The sequence below is a fragment of the Ambystoma mexicanum genome, chromosome 3q (genome assembly GCF_040938575.1).
Source record: "Ambystoma mexicanum isolate Mex_15411 chromosome 3q, UKY_AmexF1_1, whole genome shotgun sequence".
NCBI classification, from domain to species: domain Eukaryota; kingdom Metazoa; phylum Chordata; class Amphibia; order Caudata; family Ambystomatidae; genus Ambystoma; species Ambystoma mexicanum.
Window position 1 is genome coordinate 1,056,214,857 of NC_090926.1, and position 18,748 is coordinate 1,056,233,604.

Genomic DNA, 18,748 nt, shown 5'->3' on the forward strand with positions numbered 1-18,748 from the left:
CTATTAAAGACTAGGAGGCGAGCATTATGCTTCAACTTCTTTAATTTACCACTCGAGCAGTTTCAACAAAAACTCAAAACCATAACAAAACACTGAAAACTGTCTGAAACAGACTTTTCTTCCTTTAAACTACAATCCCCATAGTCTCTGTAGTCCATCTCACTCCAAGCTCAGCTATGACCACATTCTGTCCCTGAGCTCCTCCTCTCTTTTACTCGCTCTGAAAGTCCATTTAGAACTCCACACAAAAGTCCTGCAACTGGCAATGACTTGAACCATTCCAAACGAATGTTGAACTTCCTCAACTCAGGCGACTACCTCTGCTAGTCTCATGCTTCAATTGTTCTTCTGCTCCTTTCCTATGAATAAACGAAAAGCAGAAAATCAGGGCGGTGTCCATGTATTACTGAAAATATCATACTATTATCATTTTACACAATACATGATTTGGGTGGGAATTTAATGCTCGCCTCCTGGTCTTTAATAGAATTAATACTCCCTGCGCAGCTAGCAGGGGTAATCTTTATCCTATGACAAGACTGGAGGCGAGCATTATGCTTGTTCAAAGCTTCCCAACACCGTGACTGCAAAACTCTCGGTCGGCTTGAAATAAAATTCTTTAAAAGTTCGATCATTCGACCAGTCTGCCGCTAGCATAATATCTCTGAGGGATACCCCTGTCTTATAGGCTTTGGATGCCATCGCTCCCCTCACAGAGTGCGCTCCATATTTCTCTATCTCTATTCCTGCCGCCTGCCTCACTTCCTTAACCCATCTAGCTATAGTAGCTGTAGACACTCCTTTGAATGGCTTCCTGCGCGCAATCAACAATTGCTTCGTATTTGCTGCTCTGAACTCCTCTGTTCTGCTCTCGTATTCTTTTACGCAGCTCGCTACGCACCATTTAGGTCTAGCTGGGAAATATGGATAGTGAACTGAAGATGTCCCCGTCTTGGTTCGTCCCACGATTGTAAAAGTCACGCCTTCCGGCCCAAATGACTTCCTATCAACCTCCAGGGCTCTTACATCTGACACTCGTTTACAAGAAACTAGACATAATAGCATTGCTAGTTTCCCTGATAACTGTTTAATAGATAGATATCTGTTCCCTGGCTAACTCTCCACTAGTTTAAGCACTGGCAGGACATCCCAGACCGTCTTGTATCGAGGTTCTGGAGGCGCTTTAAACCTGGCTCCTCTAATAAGCCGTACTACCGCTGGGTGTTCCCCTGCTGGCACTCCCCCAATAGGGAGGTGCCCTGCGGATATGGCCGACCTCTACACTCCTATGGTACGAAACGCTTTACCACCTTGTAGTAGCTGAGCCAAGAAATTCAAAATCATCACTACAGGGGCCGAAATGGGATGAAAACCTCTCCCCTTGCACCAGCTCGTCCACTTGGCCCAAGCCGCGTCATAGCTCCTTCTCGTGGACGGAGCCCAGGAATCTGCAATGAGCTGCGCAGCTTGCGCCGAAATGCCTGGCAGCGCCCAGCGTCTCCTGATATTCTGCATGCGATGAGCGGGCGAGTCCCCCTCACTCTCAGAGGGTGATACGACCCAGCTGGGTCCGTGAGCAGTTGCTCTCCTTCTGGAAAAAGTCTCGGGTAATCAACTACCAGTTCCATGAGAGTCGGGAACCATACTTGAGACTTCCAGCATGGTGCTACTAATAGTAACTCTGCCGTCTCCCTCCGACACTTCGCTAGAACTCTGCTCAGCATCAAGAATGGCGGGAACGCGTAGTGTGGGCCTCCGTTCCAGGCTTGAAGGAACGCATCTGTCCCCCGAGCTCCCGGATCCAGCCTCCAGCTGAAATACTCTCCTGTCTGGGCATTCAACCGGGACGCAAATAGGTCTATGTGCACTGGGCCCCATCTCTCTATCATCCTCTGAAAGACTGCTGGATCCAGCCTCCAATCGCTGGAGTCCGTGAGGTACCGAGAGTTCCAGTCCGCTATGACGTTCAATGTTCCGGGCAGGTATTCCGCCATGACGGACGTCTCTGACTGCAGGCAGAAGTGCCAAAAGTCCTTCGCTAGTTCGGCCTCCATCCTGGATTTGGTACCGCCCAGGTGATTTATGTAACGCACTGCCGATATGCTCTGTCTTGGATTTGTGATCCAATGGCACTGTCTGATGGTAGCGCAGGACCTGCTGCAGATGTCGTATCTTTAATCGCTGTAGTGCTCGATAATGGAGTGGACCTGGAAAGATGGCCTGTATGGAAGCTGCAAGCAGCCCTACTATTCTTGCTAAGGTCCGGAGAGATACAAGCTCCTTATGCAGACATCCTCTGAGTTCCCTCTTGATGTCACAAATCTTCCGAGCTGGCAGCTCCAAAGTCGCTTTCTTGGTATCCAGAATGAATCCTAGAAAGTCTAACCTCTGCGCTGGTTCGGTATCCGATTTTTCCTTGTTCACTAGGAACCCTAGAGACGACAGCAGGTCTATTACCCACTCTGTCTGGTACTTGAAGGTCTATCGATCCTCGGCGAGTAGTAGCAGATCGTCTAGATAAATGATCAGTCTTATACCCTTCTCTCTTATGGCTGCCGCCACTGGCTTCCTTACTTTGGTAAAGGCCCATGGTGCCGAAGCTAGTCCGAATGGCATAGTCTTGAACTGCCAGAGCTGTCTTTTCCAGCGAAAAGCTAGGAAAGTTCTGAACTCTTCTGCTATCGGAATTGTCAGGTACGCATCTTTCAGATCCAACCTGGTCAACCAACCTCTCTCTCGGAGCGTGTCTCTGAGCTGATGTATGCCCTCCATTTTGAAATGTCGGTACACAATCCACCCGTTCAACTCCTTCAGGTTTATGACTGGACGCACTTTCTCCTTTCGGTGCACCAGAAACATGTTTCTTATGAAAGCGGGCTCTCTCGCACATTTCTCTATGGCGCCCTTCGTCATTAATTGGCGTAACTCCTGGTCTAGCAGGCTCTGCTCTGCGCGCTCTAGACGCTGCTGGTGTGGCCTGCGCGCTTGCACTGGGGGCTGAACGAACTCTAGGCGTAATCCCCCTACTGCTTGTAAAACCCAAGCATCGCTGGAAAGCTTGTGCCAATTTCTCCAGAACATGCTTGTTCTCCCCCCTACAGGAGGGTAATATGCAGCTCTCACCTTGGGTGAATCCTTGTCCACGACCGGACTCTTCCTCTGCGACCCCTCGGGAAGCGTCCTCTGGACGGGAAAAAGGAGCCCTGTTGTCTATTTTCCCAGTATTGGGCCCAGGGATTCTGGGGCCTTCTTCCTCCCTGATTATGACCAGTCGATCGACCCCTGTGGCGACTGGCCCCTCCAAAAACACAATTGGGGAAAATCTTCCTGATAGAGGCTTGCGCCTTCTCCAGAGACGCGTAGGTGCCAACAAAGCGACCCATTTCCTTGCCAAAGGTCTCCCCGAAAAGGAGTCCTTGTGCTGCTTCGCCAGCCTCGTAGGAGGCCAAATCACTCAGCTTCGAATCTATTTTCAAAAGGAGTCCTCTTCGGCGTTCAGATGCTATGGCGCAGTTGGCGTTCCTCAAGAGGCACACTGCTCTCTGCGCCCAGCCCGCTAGGGCGTCGGGGTCTACTTCCTCCCCCGTGTCCTTGGCCCTCTCGGCCAGGTCCATTATTTTAGCGAGGGGTCCTGCCAGGTCTAGAACCTTCTCCTGACAACTCCTCCACGACCTATCGATACCTTTCCGGGGATCTTTGGTCGTCCTTGAGACGAAGATCAGCATTTTGGGGTCTAATTCTGGCGTTTCTGCCACTTTCCCCGGTAGATCTGGTCTCGGACACTCTGCTCGGAGCCTTTGGCGGACCTCTTTGTCCAGTGCTTTTCGCAGCCTCATGGTCATATATTGAGTCACTCTAGGCAAGGGCTGCCAGTCCGAGGACCTCGGATTCCGAATGCTCTCTGGGTCAAACATGTCCTCCTTCACCTCTTCGAGGTGCTTTTCTTTGCGGATTCTCTTCGCTCTGCTAGGCTTGATCTCTACCTCCTCCTCCTCCTCTTGCGAGAGGGGTAAACCTTCTTCCAGCTCATCTCCTGAGCATGGGTCCTCTTCTCCATATTCTTCATCCCCTGGAGTGGGGGTCGTGAGGTCTGGCACAGTCTGACGCCGCAAATATGCTTCACGGAGCTTTGCAAAGGCATCGACGACCTCCGGGGCCTTCTCTTTTGCCCCATCTGAAGGGCCCTGGGGGTCAAGAGGGGCTTTCCTCTTACGGGCCTTAGTACTCCCCAATGACCCTTCCTCTGAGGGTTCCGTGGGCGTGCCTCCCATCCGTCCGACACTGTCTAAGGGCTGATGCAAAATTGCTTCGAGGGACTCCAGCCTGTCCTGCAGGGGTTTCACCCCTTTCGCCACCGCATCTATGAGTGAATTCCCTAGCACCTGCTTGAAGCTGGCAGCCAGATCTGAGGTCTGCTCCTCTTCGCTCCACTCAAATTCTGACATTTTGCGTGGGTGCTGTGTGCCTGTGGTACCCGCGAGGGTGTCACTGCACGCCCTTTCACTCTAGGTGCTCTGGGTCTTATTCTTCTGACCCTTCTATGATCAACAAAATATATATATTTTTTTTTAAACTATTATATCTTTGTGGCTGTGCTGGACGGAGGGTAGATAATCAAGGAGCCTGTGGTGGCTTTCTTCTCCCAAACCCCTTGTCAGGGGGAACGTATCACATGCTCTTACACGTCTTTCTGAGCCTCCAAGGGCTCTCGCACGATCGTGCTGATAAACTGTGCACACGATCTGATCGCGCGTGCGTTCAGTATGCTTTTCAGCTGACTCGCGCCCTCTGAACGGGCCGCTCCTTCTTTGTTTGAAAATATATCTAATTCACCGCCGGGCCCGGCGTCATACGATCACGCTGTCCCGTGTCGCTGGTATTAATGCGACGACACGGGATCGGACGTGTCTCAGCTCCGCCTCCGCAAAGGGGGGGTGCGAGGCTTGTACGCGGCTGGCTCCTCCCTCCCAAGGGAGGGGGCCGCTAGTCACGGGCGGATCGCCGCTGCTGGGACTCCGGGTCCGGCTCTAGCGCGGTCCTGTGACCCGCTGTATGATCGCCTTCGCTTGCGCTGATACCCCCGATGTGCCGGGCATATGGCACGGGGCCTGCGAGGCGAGGCAAAGTTAGCCCGCACGGACGGACTAAACTTACGAAAAACACTACGCACAGCCGCGCTGTATCACCATCATAATAAACATATAAACGTGCAGATTAACGCGTCCTATCTTGTTACGTCCTCGATACATTCTCAACAGACATAGTTATTACAGCCTTACTCTCAAGCTACTAACTGAAACCATAATGTTTGTATTAAAATAGGGAGATAACCAAAATAGTACTTATCTGCTTGAAGAGCAGTAAAAGAAGAGGAGGAGCTCAGGGACAGGATGTGGTCATAGCTGAGCTTGGAGTGAGATGGACTACAGAGACTATGGGGATTGTAGTTTAAAGGAAGAAACGTCTGTTTCAGACAGTTTTCAGTGTTTTGTTATGGTTTTGAGTTTTTGTTGAAACTGCTGAAGAGTGGTAAATTAAAGAAGTTGAAGCATAATGCTCGCCTCCAGTCTTGTCATAGAATCACGGTTTTCTCAAGAATAAATGGGCCATGAACATCATTGGGGTGGGAACTATTTATTTTAAAAGCTGGCTTCCCACATACTGGGCACATTACTGTTTGCTAAATGTGCTGCTTACAATTTAATCTGAAACAAAAAAAACACATTTTCAAAGTGACATGATGTTGCAGGAGAAGGTGGAAAAAAACCAGTGAATAGGAGAGGACAGAATGACATAGGAACAGGATGGTGGAGAAAGTGCTGAATTACAGCTGGAAGCGTGATGGAAAAGTGCTGTAGAGTTGTCGATGAAGGCCTGGGAGAGTGGAAAACAGGGTGATGCTAGGAAACAGGTTCTTCAGAAAGAAGGAGAGCTTTAAGGTTGGATTTAAATATTGGAAGAGTTGGAGTAATACGCAGATGGATAGGAAGGGTAATCCAGAGGGACATGAGTGGAGCACAGGGGGCTCGAGTGCTGGCAAGGAGGTGATCTGAGGATGATCTTAACGAGAAAGGAGGAGAGTAGAGAGTGAGGTGAGCAGTTAGGGTGGGTGGGGCGAGCCCTTGCATAGTTTTGAAGATGATGATATACTTAACCCATTGTTTCACTCGGGAGGATAGCTCAACGGCAACGTGCTTGCCTTGGAAGCAAGATGACACGGAGCAACATGGGTTCGATCCCCGGGTCCGCGCTTAGAAACCTCTGGGTATTAAGCGCGTTATAAATAACCTATCATATCATATCATATCATATCATTGATAGCCAGCTAATCTGGCGACGGGCAGAGGAGGTAGAGGTAAAGCGAGAAAGGTTGAAAAGTGCGCAGACCAAGAAGTTGCAGACTTTATCCAGAGGTGAAAAAGCATAGTTGAGATGGCCATAGGGGAGACAGGCACAGTAGACAGATCTAGAAAGGAATAAGGAGGAGATTAGCTGTTTAGCAGTATTGAAAGAGAGAAGATGATGTATTTTTCTGATATTGAGGAGGTTGAGTCTGGCTGCAGTGGCAGATTTGGCGGTGAAGAGCAAGAAGTTGTGTGATGGGTTGAAAGTGACACCAAGGTTACGAGCAGAAGCAGAGTAAGGAAGGTTGTCAGGAGAGAACTTCAGTCTTAGTGGAGTTGAGCATGAGCATGTGGGACGCCATCCAACATTTGATGGCAGAGAGAATGTTTTTAATTTTTGACAACAGCTCGTTGGATAAGGAGTGAAAGGAGAAGAAGATCTGAGTGTCGTCAGTGAAGAGTTGATAGGAGAAGCTGAGGAGATCAGGGGGCCTAAAGCTGAAGTATAGAGTGTGAAGAGAAGTTAACTAAAGACTGACCCTTGGGGGACTCCAACAGTAAGGGGGTGAATGGGGATGTAAGGCTGTTCCAGGACACCTGAAAGTGTTTGGCGCAAGGTATGAAGCAAACCAAGCGGCGGCCTTATCTCTGATGCCCAAGGTCTGTCATGATGCCTACCCCCGGAGCACCAGGCCAGGCCCAGCACCCCCGGGAGCAGGCATCACGCCCCCGGGTAAAAGCCTAGCGGCCCTTTATAGGGGCTCTTTGGACTCTGTCCTGGCGCCGTTGGCGCCAGGCTCATGTTGGACATCAGTCCTGGCACCATAGGCGCCAGGCTCATAAGGGGAAGTGTTTGGTGCACTTACCTGAAACAGACCATGCTGCACACTCACCTGATGCAGACCATGCTGCATGAAGAACCAAGCCAAATGAGGCTTAAGAGGGACTATTTTTCTGAAGGAACTATTTTGTTACTTGGGTGGGGCTGTGGAAGAATACTCACCTGGAACTTCTTCCAAAGCTATTTAAGCCACGCCCGGACAGCCACATGTGCTTCGCGTTGTTCTGCATCCCAGCAGCTGAACGCTCACCGTGTCTGCTCCTGCACCTGGACTCCAGCCACGCCCGCCTCGAACCTGGAACACCTGTAAGGGAATAAGAGAAGAGAAAGGTGAAAACCAAGAACTTATTCAACCTTCTTACCTGCATCCGGAATCTTCACGCCAGTATTCCTGAAGGAAGACTTCCATTTAAAAGCACCGCGTTGCTCGCTGCAGCGCCGCACTTCACTCACCTGTTCCCGAGACGTCGCCCGGCTCCATCGCGGCTCTCAGCACCGGTCGCCACATCTCTGCACCTAGGGGAGAGAAGAAGAGTCAAAAGGTGAGCAAGGGAACACAAGAGGAAAGCCGAATTTTCAGGCATATTACTTACCGGGTTTTCTTGGTGAACCATTCCACATCTCAGGTCGGCGCTGCATCTTTGGCAGGTACCGCACCCCGGCCCCTATGGGGAAAGGACAAAAGACATTACTGGGGAATTATAAAGACATTTAGAGGGGTCGCCCTCATCACTAACTCACCTGATTTTACCACCGGCAATTTAACCCCTCAACGCATCGCCTTTGTTCTGCACCTGAAATAAAGGACAGAAAAAACAACATAAAAGGAGGCTCACACTTGAACGTTTGCATCTTCATACTAACGGCGTATCGCTCAGAAAAGTCAAGTGGATGTGCCAGCGCCATTCTGAAAACCAGTGAAGTAACTGGATGAACGCGCGCCCCTGCACCAGAAGCAGGATGGAGAGTTCATCCTTCCAAACCATAAGGTGAGCTTAAACCAGGGGTTTTGGAGGAAGTCAGAGAAGAACGAAGGGGGAAAGGGGGGAGCAAGCACACTATTCAGCAGACAGTTAATCCCCTTTCTCATCTGCAGAAGGATATTCCTACGGGCCAGACAAGCAAGATTTGGGGGTCCTGTTCAATCGGTGGTCCGAATTCTGCGCATCACGCTTGAAGAGGCCACAGCAACCCAGACCAGACCAGCGCCTCCGTGGGAGCCAGGTGAGCGTTACAGAACGCGAAGCCTTCCTACAAATTCCCACCCAGGCGCTATGGAAACTTCCGAGACTGACCAGTTGGCCCAACTGCTGGGGGAATTACGGGCCGAAGTACACGCCGCTCGTCAAGAGACTAATGCTCTCAGGAGGGAAGTGATTGTAACAAAGGAAAGAGCTGATGACCTGACTAGACTGCTTTTGCAAGGTCAAGCTGGACAAACTCCTTTACCCGGTTCCGGAGGAAACTCCGCTCCTGTGCTTTCCAGTAACCCGGTGCAGATTAATCTACCTGGAAAAATGCCGCTGGCCCCACCCGAACGCTTTGCTGGGGACCCCAAACGATTTGCCGTATTCATGAATCAGTGTCGTTTTCATTTCCTGTGCAGACCTGGGGCCTTCCCTAATGACCAGACCAAGGTAGCCTTTGTATTGTCATATCTCAGCGGCAGTGCTGCCGATTGGTCAGTTCCACTGGTAACTCAAGATGACCCGATTCTTCGTGATTTTCAAGGATTTCAAGCAAGCATGGAAAGGTTATTTGCTCGTCACTCCCAGGGGCAGGCTCTAGATGACGAACTTCTATCTCTGCGACAGGGCAATCAAGACCTCCTTTCCTACATTGCAACCTTTAATAGACTAATTGTGGAAACTGGGTGGCCAGAGGATAAAAGAATCACGTTATTTTATCGAGGTCTACGCGGAGAACTTAAAGATGTCCTGGCCCAAGTTGTAAATCCGCCCCAAGAATGCTCAGAATATATAGACTTAGTGGTCCAATTGGATCACAGACTGCAAAACAGAAAAGCAGATGGGTCCAAGTTTGAGACCCGGGTGTTAGTCAAGACCCACGCTAACCTCAAGGGGGCTGAAGCCTCTGAGCCAATGCAAATCGGAGGAGTTAAAGGACCTTTAACGCAAAAGGAACGTGAAAGAAGACAGCAGATGCACTTATGTCTTTATTGTGGATCCTCTGGACACTTTCTACGAGATTGCCCGGCAAGGCCGCCCAGGCAGGTGGTAGGAGCCGCTGATAAAATCCATGAAACCTCTGTATCGGGAAACGACCCCGCCCGACAAGCGTAGGGGTCCGCTTGCTGAGCTTGAAAACAAACTCTCAGACCTCGCATTTCACTGTGCCAATGGTCCTCGTAGATCCGGAACAGCCTAAGCGGTTGCATGCAATAAAGGCATACATCGATAGTGGGGCTATAGGAAACTACGTGGATCGTGAATTGGTCTCCAGGATTAACCTTCCGTTGCGTCCTAAAACCAGCAAAGATGTCATCACCACAGTTGATGGAACCGAAATTGCCTCTGGACCGGTAACACATTCCACAGCTGAGGTGACACTTGTAGGTCCGGACGGCCATCGGGAGGCAGTTGTGTTTGATGTAATCAAGGCTCCACAGTTTCAGGTTATTCTCGGAATCCCTTGGTTAGAGACACATAATCCTCGAATTGATTGGCGAGTGAAGAGAATAACCTTTCCGGAGTGTGCACGAACCTGCTACCCAGAAAATCTGAAGATCAGTCTAGCATCAGTAACCTCTGTCTCCATGCAACTACCTCCGGAATACCAAGACTTTCAGGACGTCTTCCAAAAGGAACAGGCCAACACGTTACCTCCTCACAGATCATACGATTGCCAAATCGATCTGGTGCCCGGTGCACAACCCCCTTGTAGCAGGATTTATGCCCTTACTGAGCCGGAGAATCTGCATTTGAGACAATATTTAGATCAATACCTAGCCAATGGTTTCATTCGCCCGTCAAAGTCTCCGGCATCCTCGGCTTTGTTCTTCGTGCCAAAAAAAGAAGGCAACCTTAGAACTTGTATCGATTACTGCGCATTGAACCAGATAACTGTTAAAAATCGTTACCCTCTGCCTTTGATCCCTGAACTCCTTGACCAGGTGAAGGACGCTTGCATATACACCAAGTTAGATCTCCGGGGGGCTTATCATCTGGTACGAGTAAAAGAAGGCGACGAATGGAAAACGGCCTTCCGTACAAAATATGGACTATTCGAATACCAGGTGATGCCTTTCGGGTTGTGCAACGCCCCTGCTGCCTTCCAATTCTTCATGAACGATGTCCTTCGGGAACTCATCGATGTCTGTGTTGTCGTGTATATCGATGACATTCTGGTGTACTCCTCTTCGGAATCTGATCACAGAAAACATGTCAGGGCCGTCCTTGAGAAATTGCGCCAGCACAAACTGTTTGCAAAACTGGAAAAATGCATTTTCCATACCACCGAGGTTGAGTTTCTTGGATTCATCCTGACACCTAAAGGGGTCCGAATGGACTCACGGAAAGTGGATGCCATCCTCAAATGGCCATCACCTAGTTCGGTGAAAGGTGTCCAAAGCATGCTTGTTTTGCCAATTTTTGTCGCAGGTTTATCCCGGAATTTTCACGGGTGGTGCAACTCATCACTGCACTCTTGCGGAAGAATAAACGTTTTGAATGGACCGAGGAAGCTGAACAGGCCTTTCAGGAATTAAAAGCTAAATTACGTCCGCACCTATTTTGAAACTCCCGCGTCCTGATCTCCCATATATAGTCGAAACCGACGCATCCAGCTTAGCCATGGGAGCTGTCCTGTCTCAGAGAGACCCCGAAACCAACCAACTGCACCCCGTAGCATTTTGGTCCAGAAAGTTCTCGCCACCGGAGATAAATTATGCAATCACTGATAAGGAATTATTAGCCATTAAGGCCGCCTTTAAGGCTTGGCGGCATTATCTTCTTGGCGCCAGGCATACCATCACAGTGATCACTGATCACCGAAATTTACAATATTTAAAAACTACCAAGGCTCAGTCTTCACGACAGCTCCGATGGACTTTATTCTTTGCTGAGTTCGATTTTGTAATCACCTACCGTCCCGGCTGTAAGAATGGCAAAGCGGACGCGCTATCTCGAAATGGAATGGGAGAAATGGACACAAACTCAGAACCTGTGCCGATAATTCCCAAGCAAAGAATCTTGGGGATAACCACTTTACAAACCCTTGAAGACATTCAAGCTCGGGTAAAACTATTCCTGGACTCTTCAGCCTTGCTGGATTGGATCAAAAGGGGGTCTGCTTTTTCAATCAACGATGGCTTACCTTACTTCCAAGGACGTTTATTTTTGCCAGAAAAGGAATTTCAAGAACTGGTTATTTCCCGTCATCACGATACTCTGATGGAAGGACATCCTGGCATTGCCAAAACAGAGGAAAAAATTAAACGACAATTCTGGTGGCCGTCCTGGCGAAAGGCTATTAAATCTTTCGTGATGTCCTGTGGAGTTTGCGCCCAAAACAAAGGTCAAAAAACAAAACCCGCCGGTCTTCTTCAACCCTTAGACATTCCACCAGCACCTTGGCACACCTTGTCACTAGATTTTATCACGGACCTGCCCTCTTGTAATGGATACAATACTATTCTGGTTGTGGTGGATTTATTTTCCAAGATGGCCCATTTTATTCCGTTGAAAGGATTACCTTCAGCTTTTGTTCTTGCCAAGGAATTCCTCGAAAATATCATCCGTCTGCATGGATTCCCGTCCATACTAATCTCCGATCGGGGAAGCCAGTTTATTTCTCATTTTTGGAAAAAGTGTTGTCAACTGGCACAAATCGAAGTAAGACTCTCAACCAGCCACCACCCACAGACAGATGGTCAGACGGAGAGAACGAACCAGACCCTTGAACAATATCTACGATGTATGTTGCACCAATCGGAGGGTAATTGGAAGGATATTTTATGGGTGGCTGAATATGCATACAATAACTCGATACACTCTGGAACTGGTCAGAGCCCCTTTTATACCCTATATGGACATCACCCTCGTACTTCAGACTTGGACTCACCTTTGAGCCTTGAAATGCCCGCAGTGGACCATTTGCATTCTACGATTACTCAAGCCTTCAAGGATGCTACTGCACACTTACAACATGCGAAAGGGAAATACAAAAAGAATGCGGATCTACTTCGAAAGGAGGCGCGTCTATACCAAATAGGGGATCAAGTATGGTTGGCTACCAAACACTTATCGCTCAAGGGACCTCTGACTTTTAATCCAAGGTATTTAGGCCCTTCCTCGATCAAAGCTATAATTAACCCAGTGGCAGTCAAGCTAGATCTACCAGCTAACATGCGGATTCACCCCGTTTTTCATGTGTCGCTTTTGAAACCAGTTCAACCAGGAACCAGATTAATAAAGCCACCAGAACCAATCCAGATAGATGGGGAGCCTGAATTCGAGGTGAAGAACATTTTGCACTCTAAGATCTCAAAATCAAAACTTTTCTATCTAATTGACTGGAAGGGGTACGGGCCTCAGGAAAGATCTTGGGAACCCAGCGACCACGTACATGCACCTCGGCTAGTAAAAAGGTTCCATCGGAATTTCCCGAACAAACCGAAACCTCCTGGGGAAAAGACCTTGGGAGGGGCCTTGGGGGGGAGTGCTGTCATGATGCCTACCCCCGGAGCACTAGGCCAGGCCCAGCACCCCCGGGAGCAGGCCTCACGCCCCCGGGTAAAAGCCCAGCGGCCCTTTATAGGGGCTCTTTGGACTCTGTCCTGGCGACGTTGGCGCCAGGCTCATGTTGGACATCAGTCCTGGCGCCATAGGCGCCAGGCTCATAAGGGGAAGTGTTTGGTGCACTTACCTGAAACAGACCATGCTGCACACTCACCTGATGCAGACCATGCTGCATGAAGAACCAAGCCAAATGAGGCTTAGGAGGGACTATTTTTCTGAAGGAACTATTTTGTTACTTGGGTGGGGCTGTGGAAGAATACTCACCTGGAACTTCTTCCAAAGCTATTTAAGCCACGCCCGGACAGCCACACGTGCTTCGCGTTGTTCTGCATCCCAGCAGCTGAACGCTCACCGTGTCTGCTCCTGCACCTGGACTCCAGCCACGCCCGCCTCGAACCTGGAACACCTGTAATGGAATAAGAGAAGAGAAAGGTGAAAACCAAGAACTTATTCAACCTTCTTACCTGCATCCGGAAACTTCACGCCAGTATTCCTGAAGGAAGACTTCCATTTAAAAGCAACGCGTTGCTCGCTGCAGCGCCGCGCTTCACTCACCTGTTCCCGAGACGCCGCCCGGCTCCATCGCGGCTCTCAGCACCGGTCGCCACATCTCTGCACCTAGGGGTGAGAAGAAGAGTCAAAAGGTGAGCAAGGGAACACAAGAGGAAAGCCGAATTTTCAGCCATATTACTTACCGGCTTTTCTTGGTGAACCATTCCACATCTCGGGTTGGCGCCGCATCTTTGGCAGGTACCGCACCCCGGCCCCTATGGGGAAAGGACAAAAGACATTACTGGGGAATTATAAAGACATTTAGAGGGGTCGCCCTCATCACTAACTCACCTGATTTTACCACCGGCAATTTAACCCCTCAACGTATCGCCTTTGTTCTGCACCTGAAATAAAGGACAGAAAAAACAACATAAAAGAGGCTCACACTTGAACTTTTGCATCTTCATACTTACGGCGTATCGCTCAGAAAAGTCAAGTGGATGTGCCAGCGCCATTCTGAAAACCAGCGAAGTAACTAGACGAACGCGCGCCCCTGCACCAGAAGCAGGATGGAGAGTTCATCCTTCCAAACCATAAGGTGAGCTTAAACCGGGGGGTTTGGAGGAAGTCAGAGAAGAACGAAGGGGGAAAGGGGGGAGCAAGCACACTATTCAGCAGACAGTTAATCCCCTTTCTCATCTGCAGAAGGATATTCCTACGGGCCAGACAAGCAAGATTTGGGGGTCCTGTTCAATCAGTGGTCCGAATTCTGGGCATCACGCTTGAAGAGGCCACAGCAACCCAGACCAGACCAGCGCCTCCGTGGGAGCCAGGTGAGCGTTACAAGGTCAGAATTGTAAGGCTGCAGAGAGGTCGAGAAGAATAAGAATATGTGAAAGATTTGTAAGCAGAGCGGAAGAGATGAAGTTGCTGACATTGAGGTGAGTTGTCTTGGTAGAATGCAGATGTTGGAAGCCAGATTGAAGAGGGTCCTGGAGGTTGTGAGTATCCAGGAAGTCAGTGAGTCGATTCAATATTACTCACTCTAGGGTTTTGGAATAGTGTGTTAGAAGAGAGACTGGGTAAAAGTTGGCAGGACAGTTAGGATCTAGACCAGGTTTCTTAAGGAGAGAGATGACAGTAGCTGTCTTATGGATGATGGAAACGTGGCATTTTCAAGAGAGGAGTTGAAGAGAGAAGTAAGTTGTGGAGCAACACTGGGAGCTATGTGCTTCACAATGTGCTGGGACAGTGGTTCAGTGGGGGCACAGGAAGTTTTAGCCTTGAGGAGTAGATCAATAATCTCATCAGGGTTGGTGGGGCAAAGGAAGACATAGTGCGGGAGAGGAGTGGTGGAGGAAAGTTAGCAGGCGGAGGGGATAGAAGGCAATTAGCAAGTGTATTATGAATGGTAGATGTTTTAGACGCAAAGTAGAGAGCAAGATCATTTGCAGAAAGAGTAGAGGCGATGGAATGGGTTTAGGAGATGAGAGAAGTGAGTTGAGAGAGTTTGGAGGCACCTAGGTTAGGAGGATTGAGACGGAATGACAGAATAAAAGTCACGTTTGGCATAGTCAAAAGTAGAGGAATAGTTTTGAAGAGCAGTGAGACAGGGTTGGAGAGCAGAGGAGTGTCTTGACCTTTGCCAAGCGTGAAGCTTTTTCTGCATTGCAGTTTTCAGGGTGCAGAGGAGAGGTATAATCCAGGGCCGTAGAACGGAGGATTTAGGAGTGAGTGTAGTAAGAGGGTAGTGAGAGGAAAAGGGAGCATAAAGAACAGTGTTAAAGTTAGGGGAAAAAAAGGTGAGTTCAGCATAGGAGGTGACTGGTATAGGCCAGAGAGGTAGTCATGAAGTTTGGAGGAGGGAAACTTGCGCTTAGTAATAGTTGTAGTAGATGGAGAGAGTGACGAAGAATCAGGAGTGGAGATTGAGGCATGGACAATAGTGTGATCAGAGGGAGAATGTACAGTGGAGATATTAGAGGTGGAGAGGAGATGAGAATAGGGTCAAGGATCAAAGGAGTTTCCATTTGAATGGGTGGGCAGAGAGTGTGAGTGAGTGGTGTTTTGCTTTCTAAACACGTGTAGGGACCTCAGAATAAGTACTCACACCACTAAACAGAATTAACGTTCTTGGACTCAGGAAGGCAATGATACACACATTGACCATTAGGTAGAATATAATTGTCTCTTTGCTAGCCCTTTATTCATAATTCATAAGCATACATAAAACAACTGAATAAATGCAATTTATCACACATAAATGCATATACAAAAAGAAAAGTGCAGCAGTAGAGAACACCTTAATATCGCTCAAAACAACATTGCAAAGCCCCAAAGCAGGTAGGCAGAGAGATCCCTTCAACTAACGGGGTCTGGAACGGAGCGTCCTCCTTCCTAGCGAGACTTTTTTCCTCTTCTCAGCGGATTACCCCACTCTTCTTATTTGGTCAGAGTCTCCGCCTTCCACAGGTTACTGAATGTCCCTGGCCAGAGTGACAGACAGCAAGCATCGGAGAGTGGATAAATCCAGACATTGTAAAAACCCAGCTCATGCTACCATGCTCCCATTCCCAGCACCCCTTATCAGTGCAACTGCACATCTCTGCCTCTGCTCCTGACTCGTCCTTGAACGAGCAATGCAAAACTATCCTACGCAGTGAGCTCATCTACTTCATACTAAAATATTGCAAACGCTGCTGAAATCATGTTTGTCTTCTAACAAGCTCACAGCGAATGCAGACTTTCACTGCGGTCTGGAAGTGAATGTCCAAAATGGCTGCGGTTCGGCGCCATGTTTTAGCTCATCTTTCCCTCGAGCACTACAGTGCTTAAGTAGAAGAGAGTTAAAGTCAGTGGAGAGAACAACAGAGTAAGAAGAGAGGCTGCAGTAGCAATGACAATGAGGTGGTGATCAGGAGGAAGAGGGTCAATTAGTTGGGAGATATGGTCGGAAAATTGATTAACCAGTAGAGATAGATAATATGTATGCCATAAATGGCAGTGATTGTGGAGATTATGTATTTGAATGAGGGAGAATTAGCAGGAGATAGGGGAGTAGGAGATATAGGAAGTTTGGAGGATGAAAACTGTCCTACACCACCACCCCGGTCTGGGGGGGGGCGGGGAGAGTGAGTGAAGAAGTAGGCAGGGTCATGAAGGGCAGCAAGGGGTGTATATTCAGAGGTAGAGATCCAGGTTTCAGTAAGGGTAATGAGGTCAAGAGAATGAGAATGAGAATGGAAGAAGTCAGAGGTAAAGGAGGTTTTATTGCAGACAGACTGTGCATTCAAAAGAGCAACAGAAAGGTTGTGAGATGTAGAAGCACAGCGATGTTGAGTCTGAGAAAGGCACTGGGGGTAAACGCGAGAAGTGCATTTGCAATGGAAGTTAGCGTTGGAGTAGGTTTTGTGAACAGAAAGAGTAGTGGAGCGGGAAGAGAGGTGCCGTGGAGGAGAAGAGATGAAGGGGATGGGGAGAGAGTTGAGGTGGGTCTGAGCGGAGGAGAGTGAAGAGAGAAGTAGAAGGGGAAAGGAAGAGATAGCATGAGAAGTGCATGGCGAAGGTGCAGCTGAGAAGAAGCAATTAAGGGTTGTGATGAATCAGTAATGATTTCCCCCAAAAGCTTGATTTTGGACCTTCCTCATGAGACCAGTAGAAGGCAGACGCTTCCTGTTCCCGACCCTAGGTGTGGTGTTCTATGGGGGGATCACATGGGGAAGAAACAGGTTAGGAGGATGGGGAAACTCCCATGTTTACCTTTTCCCAAAATCCTAGTCTTTTGATGGCCTATTGCAAAGTAGAAAGAGTTTGAAAAACTAACTTTGTTGCCAGGAATGACAAATCCCATAATTCCCTCAGTACTGGGACAAGGAAGAGGGATGCAGAGGAACACTACTGCGGGAGCGGTCTCCTAATTAGTGTAGATGATCTACACCTGAAGGGGACTGGGAGGCTTAAAAGGCCCCCTCAAGTACAGGCATCAGGAGAAGGAGTAGAGAAGCAGAAGAGGAAGAAGCAACCTGGGCCATGTTTGCAGCTGGGAGGGAAACCTGATGTGAGTGAAGATGCCGGTACCTCGGAAAAGCCTTGAGCGGTGGCTTGTCCTGAGGGAGTCTTTGCCTTGAACAATCCCTCTTGCAGAGGTCCCACAGCGGGAAATGTAAGGAAGAGACACTAGCCCAATAAAAATCTGCTGTGCCGAGTTTGCGCAGCGGGAAGCAGAGGAGGCTGTCCACCAGCAAACACAGAGCAGAGCATAATCGAGTGACTTGCCCAGTGAGTTCACAGCTTGCAAGTGACTTTGGAGCACTCCAACGCTGTCCGCGTGTTCACGGCAGGCCGCTTCACTCGCGTGTGAGTGAAAGCAGCAGTAACTGTCTTTTTTAATACTGAAATATACGACCAACAAAAATCATACCTTTTTAAACAAAGTAACTGTGTAAATAAGCACATGAGATTGTGGAAAGCCCAGAAATCCTTTGGGGAAGCTGAAAAAGGTCCCAAAGCTTACAAGCAATACCCAAGCCAAGAGAGTGTTAACACCCAGCAATATCAATATAACAAACAGTGCTGAAGGCACGAGGGGAATACTGAGAGGTCTAATGATTGTAAGACTTACTGCTTATGTGCTATGATGCACTGATCATCATGTGATAGAAACCTACATTGCCAAAGCCAAGATAGATGAAAAGTAAGACCGTCTTTTGGTAACTATTTGGTTTTTGGTGCAGAGGGGAAAGAAAGGTGGCAAACAGGCTGCCCTTCTGGAGAAGTATATCCAGAGGGAGAGGAGCATAGTTGCCAAGGAGTCTTGAAGAGCACTAATGTGGTTCCTTGTTTCCCCGTAACTTGTTTTTTAGGCTTAAGATGTCTGATGAAGTTGTTGCTGTTCTAAATTGGAAGTTAACACTGAAGCACTTTTCTATTCTTTTTGGTGAAGACGTAGACAGGCAGGTGAGTATACCCGTATTGCAAGAAGTTGTTGCCTAAAAGGGTCTGGCAGAGGAATAAACCAGGTAGTAATTGATGCACATGCTGAACTGTGGTTCTAACAGAAACAACTCATGTTAATTTGTGATATTCGAAGAAGAAATGTGAAAGCTTGTCAAGAAAAGGTTACAATTCTTATTGAAACCAAAGTTGTGTTAAACCATTCTGACAAAGACATTTCTTGTTGCTCTTCTAAACAAACACCAAGGTGAACCCTGTTCTTACTCCAGCAGGAGGTGAAATAGAATATTTCTTTCTGAGACCAAAAGTTATGACACATTATCCTGACCAAGACTATTTATACTGTTTACCTGGAGAAG

General features: G+C 48.6%; 1 protein-coding gene across 2 annotated transcripts in view; it reads right to left on the reverse strand.

The window, feature by feature from the left end:
• Positions 1-18,748, reverse strand: part of TMC8 (transmembrane channel like 8) — a 719,897-nt gene that overhangs the window by 58,103 nt on the left and 643,046 nt on the right. The gene's annotated exons all lie outside the window — the stretch shown is intronic.